This window comes from Phyllostomus hastatus, unplaced genomic scaffold (assembly GCF_019186645.2).
Source record: "Phyllostomus hastatus isolate PE091 unplaced genomic scaffold, TTU_PhHast_1.1 phas_contig_118, whole genome shotgun sequence".
NCBI classification, from domain to species: Eukaryota; Metazoa; Chordata; class Mammalia; order Chiroptera; family Phyllostomidae; genus Phyllostomus; species Phyllostomus hastatus.
Genome location: NW_025333543.1, coordinates 972181 through 1000059, shown reverse-complemented (window position 1 = coordinate 1000059; position 27879 = coordinate 972181). Strand labels below are relative to the sequence as shown.

The following is a 27879-nucleotide window of genomic DNA, read 5'->3' as shown; positions in this document are numbered from 1 at the left end:
TCCTAGTCCTTAACCCCTGGCAAACAATAATCTTCCCTTGATGTATAAAATTTTGTCATTTCAAAAATGCTATAAAGTACTTTTGCTTCTGGGAAGATTGAGTAGACATACTATTCCCTATTCTTCCCATTAACTACAACTAAAAACCTTGGATATCATACATAAAATAAGCATAAGAATGGTAAAGAGAGAAAGGCAAACGGGCTAGAGACTGTGGGAACCAAGTAATGACACAGTTGTTGTTTCTGCCTATGTTCTAGACTTGAAACTGAAGATGTAGAAACCTAGGAACACCAACAGACTAAAAAAACAGCAATAACAAAAAAGTCCCAATACAAGGCTCTTTTATCTAGCTAAAGGATCAGCAAACAAACAACCTAATAGGACAGAAAACGTTTTGGTAAGAGCCACTATATTCCATCAAACACCATGGGGGCAGGGGACAAAAAACAAATAACTATGCCCCTTCTCCCCACCCATGCCAACAAAGGAAGCCCACAATTTTACCCTGAAGAGACTTTAACAAGGTTTGCAACAGTCCTGCCCAGATGATGCCAGAGAAGGCCCAGTGGGCATGTAATGGGCCCCCCTCCTCTGTCAGTGGAGGCAGCATGGGAGCCCGGACTTTAGCCCCCACACAGTAAGGCAGCACCCCTCCCTCCCTCTGTGGGAGGGACAGGGGAAGCCTAGTGGAGACTAAGGACTTTCACCATCACCTCCTAGGAACACCCTGGTGTCCGGGTAGGGACAGAAATCCCACTTCACCCTGACACAGTTATGCACTCCCACCCCCATGTCAACTGAGCCTAAGGGGGGAACCCGGGCTCCTGTCTCCACCTGGCAGTCACGAGGCAGTGCCCCTTTCTCCTGCCAGAACAGCATCAGCACCAGCCAGTTAAAACACAAAGTTTAAAAACATCCAGAGTCTCTCATAACACAATATGAAGATATCCGAGTTTCAAGAGAAAAATCACTCATCATAACCAAGAACCAGAAAGATCTCAAACCTTTATTCAGACCTACTTGTAAATTGTAAGTGGAAATTTCTCAGTCTATTTCCTAACTTTTTAAAAACTACAGCTTCTAGTACAAATCATAATTAAGTAGTAAGTATTGCATGTGAAAATGATATAACAGCCCTGACTGGAGTAGCTCAGTGAATTGAGTGTGGGCTGCGAACCAAAGCATCGCAGGTTCAATTCCCAGTCAGGGCACATGCCTGGGTTGTAGGCTACGGCCCCCAGCAAATGATATAACAAATTAGATTACTATATCTTATACCTAAGATTACCTCATAGCTAATATATATTAGAATTTACTTTCTATTTAATAACATACACCATTCTGTTTTTATTTTTTAACACGAATATTTTAAAATTTTTTTATTGATTGGAGAGAGAGAGAGAGAGAGAAAGAGAGAGACAGACATTGATTTGTTTTTCCACTTATTTATGCACTCATTGGTTGCTTCCTGTATGTGCCCTGACTAGGGATCAAACCCGTAACTTTGGCAATCTGGAGGACAATGCTGTAGACAACTGAGCTACCCAGCCAGGACCATTCTATTTTTCTATTTTTCAAGTTTATTTAAATTATAATTCAGTTGTAGGTAAAGATTATTAAAAGCATCGAACAGTGCATAAAGTAACATTAAATTCTAATTAACACTCAATTTGGTTTTACTAATTGGTTTACAATAAAGATTACAACACTCTCTTTGTCAGCCAAGAGATTAAATATATTTCTCACATGTATACATAGGCATGCATGTACCATGCTTGTCTTATTTGTGTGATACATTTAGTTTATGATAACTGTAGATCCACTTTCCAATCGTAATACTGACCATCACTGCCATCCTACATTAGTATCTCCAACCATCACTAAATAAAGTGAACACAGTTTAAAGTTGTACCAGTACAAGTACTAACAGGAATTTCTTATTATTCTAGATAATAGGCTGTCAAATCATGACCTTTTATCATTACACATAATATTCAGCAAGGCAGTCTACAAAACAGCACTAAAAAGAAAAGAAAAAATCCACAATTATCAAATTCCAGATTCCTCCTGGTTACCTTGCTCCATCTCTTCTATAACAATGTATAAACCAGAGCAGAAAATGGGCTGAAGGGTTCGAGTCATACTAAATCTCCTTAAGTATACTGGTAAACAGCACAGATGTCCTGTGTTGACTAGCCCATCTAAGACTAGCGTACTAAGACTAATAAAAGAATTAACCCAAAACAGCCACAAAGCATAAATTCAGAAAAGGAAAATAGTGGTAGCCCCCAATATACATGGAGTTTTGTTACTCTAGAAAATATCTGAAAATCACAAAACATATTTTCCATTATTTTTCTGAATAAAACATTTTGAATATAAGAATACCAAGAAGTTAATGAACATGATAAATAGTATCACATTAAACAATGTGATACTATTGAGGCAAAACATGCCTCAAGAAATTCTTCCAACATATCAGCTCCAAAAGCAAGCATACTATCATCATCAATATCCCTTCAAACACTCTTAACACTATGATATGAAATATATCACAATAAATACTGTAAATGACTACATTATTTACAGGCATAACTAATAACTTCAAAAAAAGATAATGGTAAGATCTTTGAACATGAACAATATTTAGTAAAGAATACAAAGTACCTAATAAAAACTGCATTCTCGTGTACAAGCAACTAGGTAGAAATTATTACAAGAAGCCCACAAGACCAACAAAAATTAGAGAAGACTAAAACTGAACCCTGACTGGTGTGGCTCAGTGGATTGAACACCAGTCTGCAAACCAAAGGATCACTGGTTCTATTGCCAGTCAGGGCACATGCCTGGATTGCAGGCCAGGTCCCCCAGTAGAGCACATGCGAGAGGCAAGCACACATTGATGGTTCCCTTTTTCTCTCTACCTATCCCTCTCTAAAAATAAATAATATCTTAAAAAAAAGGAAAACTAAAAATGAGCCAGAGTTCATGTAATTAATAAAATTTGTAACATTTTTAAAGAAATAAATCAACGTAAGAAATAAATGAAGATATGACACATGTTCCTTTACAACAAAGCTACCTATTGCAAAAATGTCAATTTTTTAAATTCCTATATTTTCTGGAATATTAGTCACACTATCAATAAAAATTCACTGACAAAAATAAATCAAAACTTAATCTGAAAGAATAAAACATGTTGTCAAATACACTAAAAGGGAAAACTGGAAGGGACAAGGCAGGTCAGCACTCAACCTGATAACATTCATTACAAGATAGTAATCATTAACATCCTACTATACTACCAAAATACTAGAAAAGATTGATGTAAAAAATTAGAAGTCCCAGAAAAGCTCTAACTATATGAAATGTAATATAATAAATTAGATATCAAACCAAAGAATTGGGAAGAATTACTTGATAACTAGATAATGGATCACCAACGAAAACTTTCCATTCAAGTCTACACCTCATAGCATACAATATGCCACACCACCATAAATAACTTTTAAACCAGTTTATCAAAATTTAGGTAGAAAATTGAGTATTTTAGAGTTCTGTGAGGAGATTAATTTCCCTCAAGACCTGCTATGGGAAATAAGAGTCAAAACAAATAAAATCCAAATATCTGAATATACAAATAAATAAATAAAAATTAGAACCTCTCTGCACACCATAGATAGCCAAAGAAACAGAAAACCCACTTCAATTCTCAGTTCCTTCCTTCCAAAACCATCCTAAGAAGGGAGAACGGAAGACCTTCAGCCTGAGTCAACTAAATTCAAATTTAATGAGCCCAGTTCCTACCAAGTGTGCTACCCAGGATTTTCCAATCTAAGCATAGTATGACCTGTGAGTGTGTCAGTCAGGGTCCCAAGAGGAAAGAGATGGGACACTCAGAATGGGATACTACGAGGAGGGTTTATTTTTTAAAAGGCGATTTATATGGTGTGGGTGAAAGGGAACCACAAGGCTGGTCCCCTGGCCTAGACTAGCAGCAACAGAGCTGTTAAGCCCCCTGGGTGGAAAGGAAGAGGTGAAGGGGCAGCTACTGAAACCTGAGAAATAGAAAGTTGTTGCCCTTTGGGGAGCAGTGAGTTCCAGCTAAGGAGTACAGCCCACTCCAAATAACCTTGCAAGGGAATAGTGGGTGGAAGGGGAGGAGTAAATAACTTTGACTTTCTCTTTCCACCCTCCAGCTTCTGTCAGGTTCCCACAGGCCAAACCCAACTAGAAGTCAGAAGGCAAGAATCCACACAGGACTGAAGAAGGATGGGAGGTAGGTCTAGAGCAACAAAGGAAAGAAATTTGGTCCAACAGTATAAGCCCATCCTCATGACCTCTTCTGTTTTAAGTTTTGGTTTGCAGCTTTGTCCTTGCCAGTTCAGGCCCTGCCCTGAAATCCAGGGAAAGGTCCCTCACAATCTGAAACCTTATGCTATTCCTCTAATCATGTCAGAGACTTCGATGCTTAATATTAAATAATACTCAAAGTAATCCTGTTGACTAAAAGTATGACAATATGGAAAAAATCACATTAAGCTCATTATAAGGAAGTCCAATGTCAAAGGTGCTTGCAATTTGATATATGAAAAATAAAGTACATCCTTTATATATTAAAATTATAAGCATGGGAATATATGTAGTAATATGAAAAATGAGAAAGTATGTTAAAAATGGTATGTATTAATATATTCTAGAAATTCAAAGACTATTTGTAGGGGAACTCACCTTAGATGCAACATGGCTCCAACAGCAAAGGCATCTGGGAAACAGTGGACTCTTAACTCTGTGTAGCCTCAGGTTTGGCTTACTGTAAGTTTCACCTATTAAAGCTCTTCAATATGAATAAGGCTGCACATAAGTTCTTTGAAATTGATCCTGAATTTCAGCTTTTGGGGGCTTTCCCCCAACACCATTATACTACAAAATACAGACAGAGTAAAGGAGAAGGAAGAAAACAAGAAGGAGAAAAGGAAACACTTATCCAAATCATCCAATACGAGTCCAAGCAATGCTTAGTTTGAAAACAATCATGATTTTGCACTAAAGGAAATAAGCTAGAGAGCCTGCCAAGCCTTCCAGTAACCACAATACCAGAGAGGTGTTTTAAAAATGGAACTATAATCAGGGGCAGAGATCAAAAACACAACAATCATATTTGAATGTGGAAGAAGTCACAAAGGAAAATGATGTTTTAATTTCATATGGTTAAGGTATTAAGAGATTATGTTGACTTTCAGAATTAGCTAAAGATACCTAAGGTAGGAAAACAAGAGGCTTCATTAAAGAAGCAGTACTTTCTGTGAATATCAGATAATTCCCATTTCTGAATGAATGCTAGGCAAAAAGCCTGTACTTATTTAGAAAAATGGGGTATTTTTCTTTCCCACCAGAAAGTCCACAGAAGAAATGCCCTCAGCAACATATAAGGATGGAAAGTAAAAAAAAAAAACAGAACCTGATTATACATATATCTGCCACAATGGAAAACGCTATCAAAATAAGTTTAGGAGGAATGAAACTAGCATGATCATACCACTACTGTGGCCTATGAAGTGTCACTCTCTACTGTCATAAAGTTAAAAGTAAACTTTGGAATAAAGGGATATTTGATGACAAACAGATGACAAACTTGAGGTGCACTATCCATTAATGACAGTGTTATAGTCGAACGCCTGAAAAGCTGGCTGCCAGGTAAACTGACTCAGATCTACTGAATTGCCTACCATCTCTAAGGGAATATAGTTCTGTTTCAAAAGAAATAGATTTTATCAACTTCCTTTGGAATCCTCATCAAAACCTCTGATGCAACACCATCAGCCTCTCTCGGTCTGAATCACCCCAGACCTCAAGACACAGTGAGTCACACTGCAGTGCCAGGATCACCGTCACCTCAACCTCATCACTGCTACTCCTACATACCCAATCCCGAGGAAACCCACCACCATCCACCCAAAGTGTCCAAAAGTTGGGAGTCATCATAAAATCCTAACCCTTTCCTCCTACTCATTCAATCAAGTCCCACTGATCCTCCCAACTTGGTATCTCTTTACCCACCTGCTCAGCTACTATCTTAGTTCAGGTTGTCACGTTTTTGCCAAGACCTGCCCTGACACCTTCCTCTAATCTATCCTTATATTTGCCCAGAATAGTGTTTCTAAAATCACTCACCCAACCTTATTTTCTTCTCTTGAAAACCCTTTGCTAGGTCTCATCTTCATAATGAAGCCCAAACTCCTGCAAAAGGCTGTATATCTACTTCCCACCTATCTGCCAAATTTCATGTCTGGCTAACTAACCCTCCCCAAAGCCTGCTCCCCAACCTGCTAGTTCATGTCCTGATGCCTTCACACAGTTGGTTTGACCTGCTTTGAATTTTTTCCACCTCTTATTCCCCTCCACTTCTCTATATATTAATCAACTACTTAGCTTTCAAGATGTTCCATTTTCACTTCTTTCATGAAATCTATCCTGAAGACGCATCCCACAAAAACCTGATTTCTGTCTTCTGCGATTCTATATACTATAACCATCTGTAGTAGGCAGTTGGATATGCATGAGCAGAGTAGGAATGACAGACCACAGCAGAGGGTCCCAGGTGCCTAGCAACAGGCAAAAAGCTCTTGCATGACCACTTCCTTAAGCATTAATCCCTAGAGATGACATCTAAGCTTCAGCCATGTGTCAACTCCAGGCCCCCAAAAGCAGCAAAACCAGACAAGAGACGGCCATGGCCAACATCAGGACTAGCTGCATTGTCTAATGACTCCCTGGTGCTGACCAATCAGTGGAGACCACAACCCTGAGGAGGAATACCTAAAAAGCTGATGAATATTCTACTGAGATCCTCCCCTAAGAGCTCCAGACTAAAGCCTTCAGGATGGAGCATCCAGTGCAGCTCTCTGTGGAGCACAGATGCCTTTCCCTATTCCACAGGTGGCAAACACAAGGCCTGCAGGCCGAATACGGCCCTCCACCTTGTTGCATCTAACCCAGCACCTTGTTTCTACCTGGAGGCAGCACCGAGCTCTTGCTTAACTGTTAAGGGGTAGTTACATTTATACAGTCCTAAAATGACATTCAGCCTTTTGAAGGCAACTGGGAGGTTGATGTAGCCCCTGGTGAAAATGAGTTTGACACTCCTGCCTTATTCCCTTCCCCTCAGGCATGTTTTCCTTGCTTCTCTCTTTCTCCTAAACTTCAAGGGCCCTTCTTTTGCCTTTGCAACTTGTTCCCTGAGCCCATTTCTTCTACAGCTCACTTCTTATACCTCTGTGACTTTCTACATAGACTTTCTCTTAGAGTTTGAGTCTTGACTCTGAATTCTTTCTTAGCCAGAACTCAAGTACCAAGGTTGAAGCAAGGTCTGGTTGGACTCCACTGGTTTAACACCTGCTGCCATTTCACTGTCTATACACCCACATCTGTGTCTTCCTAATGCATTTGCTTATATTCCAGCCTCAGCACCTAAACTCTTACAATACAGGTCACTCTTTCAAACAGGTTGAATCCTGAGGCCCTAGATACATAGTATTTGCTTCATAAATGACTATAACCTTTTCATCCATAATACCAGCACATTTTAGATACACAGATTAGCCAAAAATCTTGTTACAACATAAGAGCCCTAGACTGGACAATAGGCCTACCTGGTAACTGAAGCAAGAACAGAGATGTCATACCAAATTGTGATTGACATTAGAATTGTGTGAAGAGTTTTTAAAAAAATCCATACCCAAACCAAAATCCCAGACCTCTGATTCACTTGGTCTGAATAGGGCTTTTCTTTAATGCTTGCCAAGTTATACTAATGTGCAACCATGGTTGTGAACCATTGACCTGGAAAAAAAGTCTGTCTCTTCTCCATTCCTTCCCTCAAGTGAGAGACAAAGTCACCAACCATTTCTCACACAGACTGCATCCCAGCATTTGAACCACAATCACTAATTTAACCTAGAGACCTGAGGACTACTAAAAAGAAGAGGGTATATCACACCCATTCTTGCCAGTACTTCAAATACCATTATTCCTGGTTCAACTACCAGGATGGACATTATCTTCTTGCCACCTGAGTGTTAGGACCAGTACAACAGGCTGAAACAGTGTAGGGGTCCAACTGAAAGTTGTTGTTTACAATCAGATATAAACAAAGGCTGATGGAAGAAACTGAGAAAACATTCTCTTCACCCACACACTGTACAGATTCCCCTGTTGATTCTGGCTTCATAAATTAAAGGCAAGCTACACTAAAATCAGCCTATTGCAGAAAAAATACAACACATATGGAATGTGCTCTCTTTTTACAACAGATCCTTGTAAAAAAATGTTCTTGTCCAGCCAGAGGCAACCCTGTTTGTGTTTATGATCTGACTGACAATTCTCGGCATAACTGACTTAAGATAGGCCAGATTCCCTCTCTCCTAGGAATGCAGAACAACTCATTCTGGACAGTCTGGTGGTAGATAGTGCAGTAACATCTCAAGTCCAAGGCTGTATAGCATGAAGTCATATAGCATGAAGAAACTGTGTATACCAGACTACAGTGCCAAGAATGGGACAACCAGAGAAAAACAGAAAAATAAAGTGTGGCTGTTTTTTGTTCCAAGAATTTCCAGTTCCCAAGGCCCTCAAGAGGCCTGGCTGATTACCTTGCCTTTGAGTACTTCCCTTGTGATAACCATGCTCCCCACATTTGTTCCTTAGCTGCCTCAAGTAGGTATTGTAATTCATAGCTGAAAGAATCTTGACTAGGACATGTATAGTCCAAGTTTTCCTGCTGAGCCCAGTACTGGGCAGAATCAGAGAAGGAGGGAGGATATAAATGACTGAATTACAAATGGACACAAGCCTAACATCAATCAGGGAGGACCCCTGATCTGAAATTCAAATTGTACCTATGAATCTGAGGTTGGAAGTTAAAAGGAGATAAAAGCAGAAAAATCTTGGGTTGCTAAATGCAGTAACATTTTGAAAGTGAAGACAATAAAGCCAAAGATTGAAAACTGAAAATGACTTATATGTGAAAAGAAAAAAAAAAGCTGAAGAGACTCTGAAGAGGTTAAAGAAACTTCCTAAGGTCACAGAGCTAATAACTAGCCACAGTTTATATTCAAGTATTATGGCTTCAAATTTAATATTCATTCTACTATACATTTGTCTCATAATAAAACTCACCATGAAGTTACACATGTGATTATAGAGGTCACTGAGCAAGTTGTAAGAGACTATAGTACAGCTGTCATGCTTGGCCAAAAAGTTCTAACAAGTCCTGTTGTTTATGGAAACGTAAAGGAGCAACGACTATAAAGAAAAATGTTACTAGCCTTGGCTGGTGTGGCTCAGTGGATTGAGTGCTGACCTGTGAACCAAAGGGTCTCTGGCTTGATTCCCAGTCAAGGGCACATGCCAGGGCTGTGGGCCAGGTCCCCATCAATAGACAAGGGATTCAAGAGATAGTCATATTTTTGGCAAGCCATGAGATCCAATACAGAGGGGAAACAAGAACTAAGCTTCTATTATATACAGGCATGTATCACTTTGCTTTTGTTTGTAATAAATGGCTCCAAAAGTGCAGCTAAAAGCAAGAATCATCTATTAGCTCACAATTCTAAGAGCTGACAATTTGGGCAGCTGGATGATTCTCTTGCTGGTCTTGCCTACACTGATTCATGTATTTTTTACCTCTTGCTGTGTTATAAGTCACCCCCAAATTTAATCATTTTAAACAAAAAAATATGTATTACCATATTTTGACCTGTATAATGTGTACTTCTTTGCCCAAATTTTTGAGGGAAAAAATAAGAATGCACACTATACATGGGTAGTACTAATTCTGTATCTATATAAATGTTTTTAATTCTTTTATTTATGCTTATGAACTGAAAGTGTAAATCCAGACAGTAATAACAATATCTGTATGCAAAATAACACCCTTTATAATGCAAAAAAGTTATCTAAATATAAATAAACAATTGATTAAAAAATTAAAATGAAACAGTTTTTTTCCTGAAAGTTTGGACCAAAAATGTGGGTGTGCCTTATACATGGCAAAATACGGTATTCTCATAATTCTATGAGTTAGCAGGACAGTGTTTCTGGTCTAAATAAACTCAACTAAGATTAGACGCCTTGGTAACATCCAACTGACCAAAGCCAGTCATATGGGCAAACCCTGAGTAAACTGGGGCTAGCACTTCCCAAGTTCATGGGCATAGGGAGTGAGATTGGGGCCTTAAAAAAGCAATCTACAAAGGACACCTTAGTAGTAAGTCACTCCATGTATAAGAACTAAGACATACACCATCTGTCCTGGAAACACTAGCCTTTTCCTCCTTTCTCCAAATCAATGCCTCACCACACAAACTTTCAGGCCTAGAAATGAACACTTCTAACATAACAAAATAATATTAACCTAGCTTACCTAGATTTTAGCCCAAAGGTCAAAGACAGAGGGTCAAGTTCAAATTTCTCCTACAGAACTCCTATTTGAGAAAAATATAATACCATGCCCAAAAACACAGTGCTTACTTTAGAGAAGTGGAATTGTAAGTGACAGACCCTTGGAGTCGCCCAGCTTCAGGGAAGCTCTGGTGGTGGGTACTCTGGGGGTTATCCTCACCCCCAAATAGTTCATCCCTAAGGCAATTCATCCACAGGTGATCCCCACCAGCCAAATGACTGAAGCAGAGAGTCTAAGAAGGCCATCTCCCATCCTCTTCAAAGAACATTTTGAAAATCTGTGAGGTATTTGTGGTTGTCCCAATGACTGGGTGCACAGCTCACACTAGATGAATAGGGGCTAGTGATAGAGACAATCTACTACATGAAGGACAGACCTGGGGCTTCAAACATCTTCCAGGACATCCACACAAGTGGAAAACAAACAAGATTATTTGAACCTAATACCAAGTCAAGTTTATATAAACACTAAATATTTTTCCATGGTTTTACTATATATACATTTTTTTCATAAATAGAACCACTATAGAAATCCATGGATGACAGTGTTTTGTTTTAGCAGGAAATTTACCAATGATTATTTGATAGTTTGGAAAATCACATTGCTGGCCACAGTATTTGAGTCAACAATAGAATATACCTGTATCAGTCCTGGCTGGTGACACTCAGTGGACAGAGCTCCGGCCCATGAAGCAAAAGGTTGCCCATTCAATTTCTGGTCAGGGCACATGCCTGGGTTGCAGGCCAGGGATCACTGTATCTCTGGTGCATCGATGTTTCTCTCCCTCTCTCTCTCTCCCTCCCTTCCCCTCTCTTTAAAATCAGTGAGCTTGTCCTGAGGGGAGGGGAGGGGAGGGGAGGGGGAGGGGAGGAGGAGGGGAGAGGAGAGGAGGGGAGGGGGAGGGGAGGGGAGGGGGAGGGGGGGGGAAGGACTGGTTCTAATGTAATTAAGAATAAGTGATTGAGTTAATGTCAAATCACTATGACTTTAAATGCTTATGTTTAAAAAATAATTAAATTTGCACACTAGTTCTCCAACATTAGTTTTTACTTACTTTCTTTGGAGATTTCAGTTGTAATCATTTACATATTTAAAAGTTATTTCCTTCTACTCTCAAGACCTAAGAAGAATTCTCATCATTCCCCTGTATCCCAGGGCCCCTAAGCCTTCAAGTAGAACTCCATCAGCCCAGTGGCAAATAGTCATTTCTCAGTCACAGAAAGAAGAAAGCTATCATGAGAAATCAGGTCATAGTTGATGTTACAGAGACATCTTCCTGGGAGGCAAAAGATGAGAGGACAGTGGATCAAGAAGATCAGCTTAACCACTATCCCACATTAATGGATTCTGCATTAGTACCAAATAACCAAAAGTAGTTTCCAAAAACTTTGTGGTTTTTTTTTAACATTCTTCACAGAGAGGGCTACATCAAAGAACAGAAAGAGTTGAGACATTTATTCTTGGCTTCCTCCCTGGTTTCCAATGTGTCCTTGGCTAAACCATGTAAAACAAAAGAGCTTCAAATTCTCCACCTATGGACCTGGCATGTGTATAAATACGCACACACATAAAAAGGGTCTGGCACAAATAATGCCCCTTTTTTATTGCAAAATCATAAGGATATAATACTGTAACATAAAAATATCACACTCAAGCACACCATAAGACATTTTAGGTGAAATGTTCAAATTAAAACTATAAATTATTATACCCATATTATTACCCTACCAACTACACTCAAGCAGGACTTACTTCTGCACTTCTGCCAGTCTGTGCAGACATATATATACACTTACACATCCACACACATATACATACCTTGAACTGAAATCATGAAACAAGTATAATCAAAATAATAAAAGGTGATATCCTTTGGAGAGAAAAACAGAAGGAAGGAGACAGAAAATTGGAGCTTTGATACAAAGGATAATATTTTAAAATACACAGTAAACAATGCATGTGTGATATCCCTAAAAAGTGTCTGTGTTCCCTGGGGAATTACGCTATCATGCCAATGATGACATCTGACAAAGGAAAGATAATTTCACCCTTAAATTAAGCAGTTTGACAACACAGACTACAGAAGGTTTGACTTGAAATTCCACACTGTTCAGAACACAAAAGCAAGAAAAAAGAGTCAGGTAATGAAGACACAGTAAAGAGGACCTGTGTGTACCATCAGATCTAAAGTGGGATGATGAGTCTACAAGATGAAAGGGCAGGTGGGGGTGGGGGGGTCATCAGACGTCAAAGGTGAAAGTGAAAACGGGTCCAAGTCGAGTGTGATTTGGACAGCATTATGAGCAGAAAGGTCTGCTAAAAAGGTGAACAAGAAATTCAAAATGAGAACATTGTATCTGAAAGGAAACTGTGATACTCGGTGGAGATGTGATCATTATTAAGTAAATCAGGAATCCAGTTTCCAGGCAACTGAGACGTCAAGATAGAACAGGACTGAACACACGCCCAACACGAACTGGAGTCTATGGCCTCTGCTTGCGACCCCACTAGGAGAACTGGCCCTGCCTGAGGGATGAGGCTGAACCTACAAATTGGGGTTAAGTGTTATGAATACAAGAAAACTGGATGAGTCTCGACACAACCCAGACATAACTAAGTTGGATTTCACATTCATATGAAAATTCTTTTTCTAAAGTTAGTGGTAAACTTTTTCATAGTTTAAAACATATAAACTACTTGCCCTTTATTCTAAAAGAGATAAAGAATCTGATTTTCAACTGAACAAACCCCAGATTTCTAACAGATGAATCACCAAAAGGACATATATCTCCCACCATTTTATTACTAAGAGTTTTCTCAAAGAATATGTCATCATAATGCAGATACAATCAAAGCTCTCCTCAATGGAAAGAAATTTTAAAATATTGTTGGATATCAAATTTGTTGTTAAATTTGAGATATCTGTTAACTAAAATAAATCTGTTACTTTTTTGGTAATCTATAAATGTCTTCATAGTTACTTTTTTGGTAATCTCTAAGTGTCTTCACAGTTTTAATTTTAAATTTTAAGTAACATATTTGTATGTAAATTATAATTGACAAGCAGATGTCAGAATAAAACTTAGGACCAGAATTCAGCAGATAACTTTAACATGTTTACTCTGAGACTCTATAAAAATAAATAATCTTTGAACCTATGGTTCTGTCATTTCAAGATATTTATGTAAATAGAGCCCTGGCTGGCGTAGCTCAGTGGATTGAGCGCGGGCTGGGAACCAAAGTGTCCCAGGTTCGATTCCCAGCCAGGGTACATGCCTGGGTTGCAGGCCATAACCCCCAGCAACTGCACATTGATGTTCCTCTCTCTCTCTCTCTCTCTCTCTCTCTCTCTCTCTCTATCTCCTTCCCTTCCCTCTCTAAAAAAAAATAAATAAAATCTTTAAAAAAAAAAGGTATTTATGTAAATAGTCTGCAGGATATATGGCAATGTAGAATATTAACAACATTTACTGTATATTGACCATGTTCCAGAACTGCTAATATGTTCATTCTATACATCTCTTTAAAAAGAGGAAGTTTAAAATATATATCACTGGATATCTGAAAATATATATTTTAGAAGACTGGCACTCAAATACAGAATAAAAAGCAATATAGATTAAGTAGAAAATACCTCATTTTGTATACATCTATAGTGATGTATCCTGTTGCATAGTCTGTGGCAAGGGACTCAGGTATAATGTATGTATTCAAGGGTTTATACAAAATCATACCAATTAAAGCAATGGAAATCTGGGGAGTCTGATGTTGTTAGACAGATGAACCATTCAAACTTAAAAGACAAAAAACTTTGTTTAAGGTAGTTTTAAGAGTGTGTAAAGCTAAGATATAAAGATAAACATGTGGCCTAAAGAAACATCTAAATGAAAAGATACAACAAAATTATTTTATTCTAAGGCTTGTTTGTTGCCAAGTCCATATGTGTATGTGTGTGTATAATATTGTATATTATATATGTTATATATTTTTCTGTTTTTTCTTATCATCCCATAAGCTCATAGCAGAGGCAAGAACAAGGTTCTTCTGAGAAATTTGAAACTTCAAATAAAGCTTTTCAATCACAGTTGTCTCACTGATATAACCTGAGCCAAATAAATATCCTCAATTATCTACCACAAATTCCAGAAATGAGGGAGACAAGGGGTTATCACCATCAATCAGAAGCAGGATAATGGTCACAAAAGACTTCAGGTGCAGAATAGCTATCTCATAAGTCTTTGGGGTGTGGCTGTGTGGCATCACTTGTGGCATCCTCGAAGATGTGTGAGATATCACACATCACACATCTTCAAGGATCATCACATTCCATTCTAACTGGAGATAGGTTTGTGTGCTGCATTGCAACTAAGTATTACCTTCCTAAAAGTCCCAATTTCTTTGAATGGCACTCAGGGACATCCACAATTTGACCTGTCCTCCCCAATGCCCATTATACTGCAAATCTCGCCAAGTAACACAACGTCCTCCCAACATACCTGCCATTCTCTGAACCAGTTTCCATTCTCTGAACCAGTTTCCTTTGTTAAAATCTTACTTATTCAAGATGTAGCTTAAATGCCACCATCTCCCTGGTGTCTTTCTAGCCACCCCAGTTAAAATTTACCCTCTTTCACAGATGCCCCTTTATTATTTTTCACTTTTACTGAAGAAGCCTCATATTATATTTACAAATTGTCTCCTCTGCGAGAGTCAAACACCAGGTCAGCTAACTGGGAGAAGGAAAAGGTATCTATCCCACTGTGGGCTTCAGCAAGAAACAGGCCTTCAAGGAGAGGGATGTCTCAATTTTATTTTTTTAAAGTATATATTTTTAAGATTTTTATTTATTTATTTATTTTTAGAGAGGGAAGGGAAGGAGAGAGAGCGAGAGAGAGACAGAGAGAGAGAGAGAGAGAAACATCAATGTGCGGTTGCTGGGGGTCATGGCCTACAACCCAGGCATGTACCCTGGCTGGGAATCGAACCTGCGACACTTTGGTTCGCAGCCCACGCTCAATCCACTGAGCTACGCCAGCTGGGACTGGATGTCTCAATTTTAAATGAAGTTTGGGGTTTGACCAGGGCACAGGACTGAACATTAATTGCTGAAATGAAACCTTATGTGACTACAAGCAACAAAAGAATCTGATATACCATCCAGGAAAAATGATGGTACCTGAGATTCTATTCGAGAAAGTTGTCTTATTTTTAAAGATTTTATTTATTTATTTTTAAAGAGAGGGAGAGAAACGTCGATGTGAGAGAAACATTGATTGGTTGCTTCTCACACACACCCCCAACTGGGGACAAACCTGCAACCCAGGTATGCACACTGACTAGGAATCGAACCTGTGACTATTCACTCTGGGGATGATGCCTAACTGACTGAGCCACACCAGTCAGGGCAGAAGTCTTTTAAAAATAAGAAATGTTTGAAGGGACAGAGAAAACAACACAAAGTTGCATTATGACTGCATATCAACACAATGTTTAAAATAATATCACAGGAGAAAATGGCATACAGGCATAGCCCAAAAATTCAGGAGTAGGAAAATATGGTGTGTTCTAGCTGTAGAGATTGGATGATTAAGTTTTTTGAGATATTTACTGTAATGGAAGGTACTAAATGGCAAGCACTGCATCTTACATATTCCACTTAGTCATTATTAAAATTAAAGTGCTGAGGATGTGCAAATAGTAAGTGATAAAGGTACTATAAAATCTAGTAAGCAAAGTTTATTAATCTCTAAGGAATAAAATGATATAAAACTGATTTAACAACCCTGTGCAAGAAAAAACTGCTTCATATGCTAGAAAGGTTGTATAGTAAATTGTATCCCAAAGCAAAAGGTGTAAATCGTTCTAATACCAAGAAAATTAGTGTAAATATTTTACAAATGTTGAGAACTTTGATGGGTATACTTTGTAAATCTCAAAAGTAAACTTTAGGTTGCATTTAGTTGGATACAAACGTACCTTAACATAGGAAATCTAAAGTCGAGAATGAGGTGTTTGAAAAACATCACCTCGATTTTTACATGAACTATATATATTCATTGATTCAGTGCCAAAATTATTATAGAAATGAAGAAATTGTGATATAAGCTCTGAAATAGAAGACTATGTTGGTAACTCTCCAAATAGCCAAAAATTTGAAGGATGAGGCAGACTGGTTATTTATATCTTGGTAAGGAACAAAAAAGAGTGAATAAGCTGAACAGTCAAAACCGAGGTTCCAGGAAACAAAACAAAGATCATACTAGAGCTGATGTGAAGTTAATTTTATGTGTCAGCTACACTGGGGCTACCAGATGCCCAGATAGCAGGGTATGTTTTTAAGGATGTTTCCCAAAGAGATTAGTATTTAACTCAGAAGAATGAGTGAAGACTGTCCTCACCAATGCTGGTAGGCATCATCCAATCCATTCAGGATCCAAATAGAACAAAATAGGTGGAGGAAGGGCAAACTTGCTCTTCACTTGCACTGGGATATCCACTTCTCCTGCCTTTGGGCATTAGAGCTTTTGGTTCTTGGACCTTTGGACTCAGACTTATACTATGGGTCCCTTATTTCTCAGGTCTTTGGCCCAAGACTGAATTGTGTCACCTAGCTTTCAGAGAGCAGACTTCTCGTCCTCCATAATTACGTGAGCCAATTTCTATAATAAATCTCTTCTCCTCTCAAACTACACATACACACACCCATGCACACACCCATGCACACACCCAACTTGTTCTATTCCCCTGAAGAATCATGATATAGCTACTGCTACTGATAGAGTCAACTGAAGCTCTTGCTTCCTGAGATGACCCTCAAGTTGGCATCCACTCCCTTCTAGCAGTATGCCATGCTACTCATGACCTTACAGCAATCCTTTACCAAAAACTGCTTAGTCTGGTAAGTAGCCATAACTGGGGTGCTTGTTCAGTGCAAATTCCTGTGCCCCATACTGGGTTTGCTGACCCAGAATGCCTGGCAGCTGGCTCAGGAATGTGAATTTTAAAGGACTCCTTAGTCTTTAATGAATTCTACAGTTTGAGAACTGCTCTAAACACCTAAATTTAAGTCTATTTCTTCATTATTCCCCATATTCATCTTTTCTATTTTTCTTACCCCCACCTAAAGTCAAGTCATCTTCCGTCACCATATATTTGGCCCCCCTTACACTTTACCATAAGTAAAGGGGGTTTACCGCCCCAACCCCCTTCCCTCTGGTATCCACCATACTGTTGTCTGTGCATGTGAATTTCAGTTTTATACTCCACATGTGAATGAAATACGGTTCTTAGCTTTCTGATTAACTGATTTATTTCATTTAGCATAATATTCTCATAATACCCATGTTGTCACAAATGTCAGTATTTCATTTTTTCTTATAGCTGAGTAGTATTCCACTGTGTATGTGTACTATTATCTTCTTTAGCCAATCATCGATCCAAGGACACTTTGGTCCCTTCCATGTCTTGGCCACCATAATAATGCTGCAGTGAACATATGGTTACATATATCTTTGTGAATAAATGTGTTCAAGTAGATACCAAGTAGAGAAATTTTTCAAGTACATACCAAGAAGAAAAATTGCCAGGTCATCTGGTAACTATTCATTTTTTTAAGTAATTCTTTTTCATGTTTCTTATTTTTTAATCCTAACCTGAAGATATATGTTTATTGATTTTAGAGAGAGGAAAGGAAGCAGGGAGGGAGGGAAAAGTGAGTGCGTGAGGGAGGGGGGAGAAAGGAGGAGAGGGAAAGAGAGAGTGGGTGAGTGAGAAACACTGATGTGAGAGAAAAACATCTATCTGTTGCTAGATCCGTTGCCTTCAGCACTCAGCCCAACCAAGGATGGAACCTGCAACCTAGCTATGTGCCCTAAGATTCAAACCCACAACCTTCTGGTATACAGGACAATGCTCCAACCAACTGAACCATCCAGCCAGAGCTCTAGCCCTAATTTTTTGAGGAACTGCCATACTGTTTTCCATAGTAGCTATACAAGTTTACATTCCAAGCAGCAGTGAATGAGGATTCCTTTTCCTCCACAACCTCTCCAACATTTGTTATTACCTGTCTTGTTGATAGTAGCCATTCTAACAGGTGTTAGGTAAGTAGTATCTCATTGCAGTTTCTTTTAGTTACTTTATTTTTAAATTACTGTTTACATTCAATTTCATTTTGTTATTAGTTTCAGATGTACCACACAGTGGTTAGAAAATCATGTACTTTACAGAGTGGCTCCAGCCCCCACCTTGCTCCCTGCTGCTTCAAGTACTCAGCTAGCCCTATATCTAATTTACCTTTTTTATTTTTAAATTTTAATTTATTATGTATTTTTATTAAAATATTAGGGTAACACTTGTTAATAAAACCACCATACAGGTTTCAAGTGTATAACTCAATAAGAAATTATCTGCTTACTGCATTGTGTACTCACCACCCCAAGACAAGTTTTTTCCATCCCCATTTATCCCCCGTTTGCCCACACCCACCTCTCCCCAACCTTCTTTACTTCTGGCTATCACCACAATGTTGTCCATGTTTATGTGTCATATATGTGTGTGTGTATCTATGTGTGTGTGTGTGTGTGTGTGTGTGTGTGTGTATACATCTATTCTTAATTCCTTCACTCGTTTTCCCCTGGCTCCTCAAACACCCTCCCCTCTCACAGCTGTCACTCTGTTCTCTGTATCTATGCTTCTGTTTCTATTTTGTTAAATTTCTGTGTTGATTAGATTTCACATGAAAGTTAGACCATATGATATTTGTCTTTCTCCGACTGACTGCTTTCACTTAGCGTAATACTCTCCAGATTCATCCATGCTATTACAAAAGGTAAGATTTCCTTCTGTTTTACAGCCAAGTAGTATTCCATACAGTAAATGTACCACAGGGTTTTTTATAATCCACTCATCTACTTATTGGCACTGGGCTATTACCAGATCTTGGCTACAGTAAATAATGCTGCAACAAACAGAGGGGTGCATATAGTCTTTTGAATTAGTGTGTTGGGTTTCTTTGTATATATTCCCAGAAGTGGATCAATGAGTCAAAAGGTACTTCCATTTTTAATTATTTGATGGACCTCAATACTGTTTTCCACAGTGGCTGCACCAGTCTGCATTTTACCAAAAATTCAAAGAACTAGTATCTATCCTTCTCAAACTATTCCAAAAAATCCAAGAGAAGGGAAGATTTCCAAGCTCATTTTACAAGGCCAGCATAATTCTAATTCTAAAACCTGATAAAGATGCTACAAAGAAAGAAAATTATAGGCCAATATCTCTGATGAACACAGACGCTAAAATCCTCAAAAAAATATTAGCAAACTGGACCTAGCAATACATTAAAAAGATCATAAACCATGATCAAATGGAATTTATTCCAGAGCTGTAAGGTCAGTACAATATTTGCAAATCAATGATGTGATACATCACATACACAAAATAAAGGATAAAAATCACATGATCATGATAATAGATACAGAAAAAGCAATCAATAAAGTCCAAGCACCCATTTATGATAAAAACTCACAGTAAAGTGGGAATAGAGGGATCTTACCCCAATATAAAGACCATATATGATAAACTCACAGCCAATATCATACTCAATGGGCAAAAACTACAAGCATTTCCCTAAGATCAGGATCAAGACAGGGACGACTGTTTTCACCATTCTTATTCAACATAGTATTGGAAGTTCTAGAAGTTCTAGACACAGCAATCAGAGAAAAAATAAAAGGCATCCAATTTGGAAAGGAGGAAGTAAAACTATATGTACGAATGACATATTTGGTGGAGCCCTAAAGACTCTGCCAAGAAAAATACTAGAACTGATAAATAAATTCAGTAAATTAGCAGGATAAAACATTAATATTCAGAAATGGGTGGCATTTTACACATCAATAATGAAGTACCAGAAAGAAAAATATGAAAACAATCCCACTTACTACTGCAGAAAAAAAAAGTTACTTAGGAATAAATTTTGAGGATGGAGGTAAAAAAACTATAGTCAGAAAATTTTAGAATACGGAAGAAAGAAATTGCAGAAGATACAATTAAGTGGAAGCACATACCAAGTTCATGGATTGGAATATTTAACACAATTAAAATGTCCATACAACCCAAAGTAATCTATAGATTCAACACAATTCCTATGAAAATACAATGATCTTTTATTTCTTAGCTAAGTCCCTTTAACATTTCATATAATAAGGGCTTGGTGATGATGAACTCCTTTAACTGGACCTTATCTGGAAAGCACTTTATCTACTCTTCCATTCTAAATGATAGCTTTGCTGGATAGAGTAATCTTGATGTAGGTCCTTGCCTTTCATTACTTGGAATACTTCTTTTCAGCCCCTTCTTCCCTGTAAGGTTTCTTTTGAGAAATCAGCTGGTAGCCTTACAGGAACTCCTTTATAGGTAACTCTCTCCTTTCCTCTTTCTGCTTCTAGGATTCCCTCCTTCATTTTTACTAATGTAAAAATGTAATTTTTGGCTAATGTAATTGGCTAATGTAATTATGATGTGCCTTGGTGTGTTCCTCCTTGGATACAACTTCTTTGGGGCTCAGAGCTTCCTGGACTTCCTGGAAGTCTATTTCCTTTGCCAGATTGGGGAAGTTCTCCTTCATTATTGGTTAAAATAAGTTTTCAATTACTTGCTCTTCTTCTTCTCCTTCTGGCACCCCTATGATTCTGATGTTGGAGTGCTTAAAGTTGTCCCAGAGGTTCCTCAGCCTCTCTTCATTTCTTTGAACTCTTGTTTCTTCATTCTGTTTTGGCTGAATGTTTATGTCTTCCTTCTGTTTCACATCATTGCTTTGAGTCCTGGTTTCTTTCCCATCACTGTTGGTTCCCTGTATATTTTTCTTTATTTCCTGTTGTATAGCCTTCGCTTCTTCCTTTATTTTATGTCCATACTCAATTCTGTGAGCATCCTGACTACCAGTGTTTTTAACTCTGCATCTGATAGGTTGGCTATCTCCTCATCACTTAGTTCCTTTTCTGGAGCTTTGATCTGTTTTCATTCGGGCCATACTTCTTCATATCAGTGCACCTGTTACATTGTAAGGGGTGGAGCCTTAGGTATTCACCAGAGTGGGGCAACTCACTTTACTGCGTTGTGGTGCTGTATGAGGGGGAGGGTCTGAGAGGGAACAATGCTGCTTGCTCAGCTCTCCTCCTACTTTCAGTCACTTTCCCCACTACGCACAAGTGAACTAGGCCCTTCTAGTGCTGATACCCAGGTGAGTGGGTTGGTACACGTTCTGGGACCCTGTGGGTACCTCCAACAGACTCTCCTGTGAGACTGGCAGTTTCTTCCACTGCCACAACTCTCACAGTTTTTTACAGCCAGAGATTTTGAGGCTTTACCTCCGCATGCTGGAACCCCAGGTTGTGCAGTCTGTCTTGCTCCCCAGCTGTTCCTCCTGGTTTATATGCATGCAAGTATGGGAGCATCAGTTCACAGACACTGCCTTGCCCTCCTGATCTCCCAGCCACTGATTTGCCATACAGCCTTGCTGCCCCCACTGCCCATCTCCACCCCTCCTACCAGTCTGGTTAAATGTTTCTTCTTTAACTCCTTGGTTGTCAGATTTTCATACAGTTCTATTTTCTGGCAGTTCTGGTTGTTTTTTGTTTTTAAATTCATTGTTGTTGTGCAAGGAAGCAAAGTGTATCTACCTATACTACCATCTTGGCTGGAGTCTAGGGTTTTCTATATAAAGAATCACGTCATCTGCAAAAAGTGACACTTTTACTTCTTCATTCCCAATTTGGATGCTTCTTTCTCTTACTTGATTGCTCTGGCTAGGACTTCCTTAGAGGAAAAGCTTATAGCTTTCCACCATTGAGCATTATTAGCTAAGTGTTTTTTATATATGACCTTTATAATGTTGAGGTACTTTCCTTCTATACCTATTTTATTATTTTAATGATAAATGGATGTTGTACCTTATCAAATTTTTTTTCTGCATCATTGATCAGTTTATATGATTTTGAAACTTCATTTTGTTAACGTGATATATTGTACTGATTGATTTGCTTCTGTTGAGCCATCCTTGTACCCCTGGAATAAACTCCATTTGATTGTGATGCATTAATTTTTTTACTGTATTGTTGTATTTGACATGCTATTTTGTTTAGGATTTTTTCATCTGTATTCAGAGAGATTGGTGTGTAGTTTTCTTTTTTGTGTTATCCTTGCCAGGTTTTGGTATCAGGGTTATGTTGGCCTCATAAAATGTGTTAGGAAATATTGCCTCTTCAATTTTTTGGAAGAGTTTGAAAAGAGATATCAAATCTTCTTTTAATGTTTGGTAGAACTCACTAGTGAAGCCATCTGGTCCTGGACATTTATTTTTGGGGAGGTTTCTGATGGTTGTTTCAATTTCCTCACTGTTAATGGATCTATTTAGATTTTCCAACAACTTCATGATTCTGTCTAAGATGGTTATATATTTCTAGAAATTTACCCATTTCTTCTAGATTACTGAATTTAGTATCACAGAGTCTTTCATAATATTCTAGTATGATTCTTTGTATTTCTGTGATGTCTGTGTTAACTTCTCTTTCATTTCTAATTTTGTTTATGAGTCTTTTCTCTTTTTTTCCTTAGTGAGTCAAGCCAGGGGTTTCTCAATTTCATTAATCTTTTCAAAGAACCAGCTCTTTGTTGAATTAATTTTTACTATAGTCTTTTTGTTCTCTATTTTATTCAATTCTGCTCTAATTTTTATTATTTCCTTTCTTCTCCTGACTTTGGGCTGCTTTTGTTCTTTTTCTAGGTTGATTAAGTTCTAACACTAGGTTATTTACTTGAAATTTTTCTTGTTTCTTGAGGTAGGTCTTATATTCTAGTTCATTACTTACTTCTTACCCAAAGTCTTCCATGAAACTCCTTTTCACTCTGATATGTCTTACTTTCTTTAATAAGTATATATGCAGCTCTTTTTGTTTTCCTACTCTATTATACTTATTGTTCTTATATCATTCTAACTGTTTGTTGAGTAAAAACAGCCTTTGCTGTACCTACTTGACTCTTTGGGTTTTTGGGTTTTTTTTTAATTTAACCATTGACAACAGCCCTATAGAACAGATACTATCCTTATGCCAATTTAATACATGGGAAAACAGATTTTTCAAAAGTAATTTTGCTTAAGCTCACACTGCTAGAAATTAATAAAGTTACTACTCGAATTCAGCTAATCAGTTATTGTTAACTACTATTTATTTAAACTTTAATCTCAAATAAATTTTGTTTCAGAATATAGAGAGGGAGCAAGAAGACATGTTCCTGACATACAACAGGAGAGTGGTAAATGGATTAAGTACTAATTAATGATAATTATTTAAAGCAATCTAGCAAATTAATAAAAAACATACTTGATAATAGAAAATAACTATTATTATAGAGCAATTACATAGTAATTTTCCAGGATAAGAGGTCTGAACCTTCTATCTAATGAAATTATCCCATTAGAATAGTCTGTATTTGCCTATAGCTAACCTCTTGTAGTTTTTGTATCTTTCCCTGACAAAAGCAATGTCCTTACTCTAAGCCCAGTGACAAGTATGACTAAGAGAGAAGTCCCCCAGAGGCAGTGTTCCAGGTAAACAAGCTTTTCCTCAGAGACAAAGCCCTCAGATCAGAGTCACTGCTGGCACATGAGGTCCAGGGAATCTGAATCTGTCTTCAATTTACATGGAAAGAGAAGTCTCCCTTCAATCTGGCAAACACCTGTGCTACCTCACAGAAAAGAGACCATTTATCAATTTTCACCATAAATGAGCCAGGGCTCACAAAGGCTCTAATGCTTTCAAGATCAGATGCCAGAAAGTGACAGAACTGTGACTCAAACAGATTCCATGGCCTCTAAAGGTCTTTTCACAACCCCCCAGCCCCTGCTACATTTTGTTTCACTGGCATTCAGAAGTCATTGCAAGTTAAAATAAATACTTCCAAGTTAGTGGACCATACTGGTACTTTGCATCTGTGTATGAAATGCAATGCTGTGGCTTTCCTCATCTCCAAGTTTCAGGTACCAAGGCAACCAGCAGATTCAAGCAACTCATACTAGATAAACTCAGAAGCAGTATAAGGTAAGAAAGGGAGAAACTACATCTAGGAATCCTAGAGATTTACACACAAAAGCTATTGAAGGGAAGGTTTTTTTCCCCACTCTAAAATATACCTCTTTGGCATAAGGATTATCTTGCACTGATTATTTTTTAAAAATAGCAGACATAGGAAAATCTCTGAAAACTAAACAGAAGTTATCCTTCTGAAAGAGGCATTTACATTTGGAAAGGAAATCTGCATTTGTAAGGGTGTCTACCCCTCTGCACCAAAAAGAGGAAATTACTATATTTCTAGAAAATCTTATTAATAAAGAAGGCAACTGACTTAAGTCTCAGACTTCTTACCATGCCTGGCTAGATAACTTTCCATGACTGCCACCACCACTAACACACACACACACACCCTTTGTCCTTAGCTGGAGATGGTATTGAAAGTGGAGGTTGGGGCCATTTCAGGGAGTTACTCAGTTTTCCTGGGTCTTGCCATGTATACAGGAGGTATACATGATATTAAACTTGTTTTCCTCCTGTTAATCTATATTTTATTACAAAGAGAGTCTTAGCCAAGAAACTAGAAAAAAATTGCTTTTCCTCCCCTACACTATCTTTCTGAGGACTTAGCAAGGAAAAACACCTTCAGAAGTATCTTGAAACAGTTCTTCATATTCTATCACGAGATGCAATGAAAGAGCATGGAACCTGCTTTCGTAAATCTCAGGCAGGTTAACAGATAATTACGAAAACTTTCAGCCTTCTGCATATACAGTTTTCATCTGAAGGCTAAGAAAGAAATTCTGCCTTAACTAGTCTCCTTATCAAACTATTAGAGATAACTCTGAAATTCACATTTGTACCAGTGATTTATAAGCATGTGAGCTGCCCACAAGTTTTTGTAAACATAAATTTAATTTTTCATGCTTACCAAAATTTTATAAAGCTCCATTTACAACAAATGTCAGCACATTCTGAAGTTCTCCTCAATCTGTAAAATATCTGGGAAAATTATTTTTTCACAATATTTAATCTGTTCAGTCAAATATCATCTAAAAATTTTAATTTGCATTTTTCCAAAACTTTAAAAATCATTATTGTTCAATTACATTTAACACACAATATTATACTACTTTGAGGTATACACCCCAGTAATTAGATATTATATAACTACGTAATCATCCCAATAAATCTCATACTAATTTGACCTTATACATAGCTATTAAAGTATTATTGACTATATTCCCTATGCTGTACTTTACATCCCATGACTATTCAGTTACTACCAATTTGTACTTCTTAATTCCTTCACCTTTTTTACCCAATGCCCCAACAACCCTCCCATCTGGCAACCATCAAAATGTTCTCTGAATCAGTGAGTCTGTTTCTGTTCTGCTTGTTTTTTACATTCAAATGTTGATAGATATTTATTGCCATTTTATGGTTCATGTTTCTGATCCTTTTTTTCTCCTTTTTAAAGATGACTCTTTAACATTTCATTTAATACTAGATTGGTGGTGATGAACTTTCACTTTATCTTGTTAGGGAAGCTCTTTATCTCTCCTTCAATTGTAAATGATTGCTTTGTCATCTATGGCCATACCATCCTGAACCCACCCAATCTCCTCTGATCTAAATAATAGTTTTGCTGGGTAATCTTGGTTGTTGGTCACTGCTTTTCATCACTTTGAATATTTCTTGCTAATCCCTTGTGACCTTCAAAGTTTCTGTTGAGAAATCAGCTGACAATTTTATGGGAACTCCCTTGAAGGCAACTAATTGCTTTACTCTTGCTGCTTTTAAGATTCTATTTGTTGTTTTTTTTTTTAAGATTGTATTTATTTATTTATTTTTAGAGAGAGGGGAAGGAATGGAGAAAGAGAGGGAAAGAAACATCAGTGGATGGTTGCCTCATGCATGCCCCCTCCTGGAGACCTGGCTTGCAACCAAAGAATGTGTCCTGACTGGAAATCAAACTGGCAACACTTTGGTTCATAGGCCAGCACTCACTCTACTGAACCACACCAGCCAGGGCAGATTCTATTTGTTTTTAACCTCTTGCATTTTAATTATGATGTGTCTTTGTGTAAGACTCTTGGGTTCATCTTGTTTGGGACTCTCTGTGCTTCCTGGATGTCTATTGCTTTTGCCAGGTTAGGAAAGTTTTCTGTCATTTTTTTTTTAAACAGATTTTCAATTTCTTGCCCTCTTCCTTTTTCTGGTACTCTCATGATGCAAATATTGGTACACTTGCAGTTGTCCCAGAGGCTCCTTACACTATCCTCACTTTTAATTTTTTTCTTCTTTCTGTTGTGATTGGCTATTTTCTGCTTCATTACATTCCAAATTGCTGTTTTGATTCTTGGCTTCATCTACTCTACTGCTTATTCCCTATAAATTAACCTTCATTTCAGTTAGTATATCCTTCATTTCTGACTGGTTCTTTTTATGGTTTCCATGTCCTATTTTGTGGTGTTGCAGTTCTAAGTTCTTCTATTCTTCCCCTAAGTTTATTGAGTATACTTATAACCAGTGTTTTGAACTCTACATCTAGTAGATTGTAAATATAACTAAACAAAATGGAGACAACCATAGTGTTGTTCTGTTCTTTCATTTGGGACATATTTCTTTGTCTCCTCATTTTGGCAGCCTCATGTGTTTGTTTCTATGTATTAGGTAGAGTTGCCATGTCTCCTAGGCTTGACAGAGTGGCCTAATGCAATAGGTACCCTGTATGGTCCACTGGCACAGCCTTCCTATTTGCCCACATTGCACACTCCAGGCATGCCCCCCATGTGAACTTTGTATATTCTCCTGTTGTAGTTGAGCCTTGATTGCTATTGGCATGTCAATGAAAGGGATTTACCCCTAAGCCAACCAGCTCCAAGGACTGGCTGTGAACACAATGGAGGATCAGCTGTGCAGAGGCCCAGTCCAGAGAGCAGGAATTACTTCAGCAGGGCTCTGATGCCTGCTGAGTCTGCCCCTTGAGTGTATCACTTTTGGAGGCGGCTGGGAGATACTTCAATGTAGTCTGAAGGTGTCCACTGGGTGTGTTACCTCTGTGGCCTCCCAGGAGGTGCAGGCCAAAGCCAGCCATCCCCTGTGTTCTGTCCATGGCCACCTGGCATGAGCTACAAAGCCATCTGAAGATGGCTGCTACTTGTGCTGTCATTGAAGGTGCCCAGGAACCAAGACTGGTTTCCACTAGTGCCAGGCCTGGGGCCACTTAGTAAGTGGTACAAGGCACACAGAGGTACATGGAGGCCAGATGCTGCTTGTTTGAGAGATTTTAAGAAAGTCTAAAACGTGAGCCAAGACAAGCCATTCATATGGAAAAGC

At 38.2% G+C, this 27879-nt stretch overlaps 1 protein-coding gene across 18 annotated transcripts in view; it reads right to left on the bottom strand.

Moving 5' to 3' along the window:
* The window catches only part of CADPS2 (calcium dependent secretion activator 2), a 586770-nt gene that overhangs the window by 516689 nt on the left and 42202 nt on the right, over positions 1–27879 (bottom strand). The gene's annotated exons all lie outside the window — the stretch shown is intronic.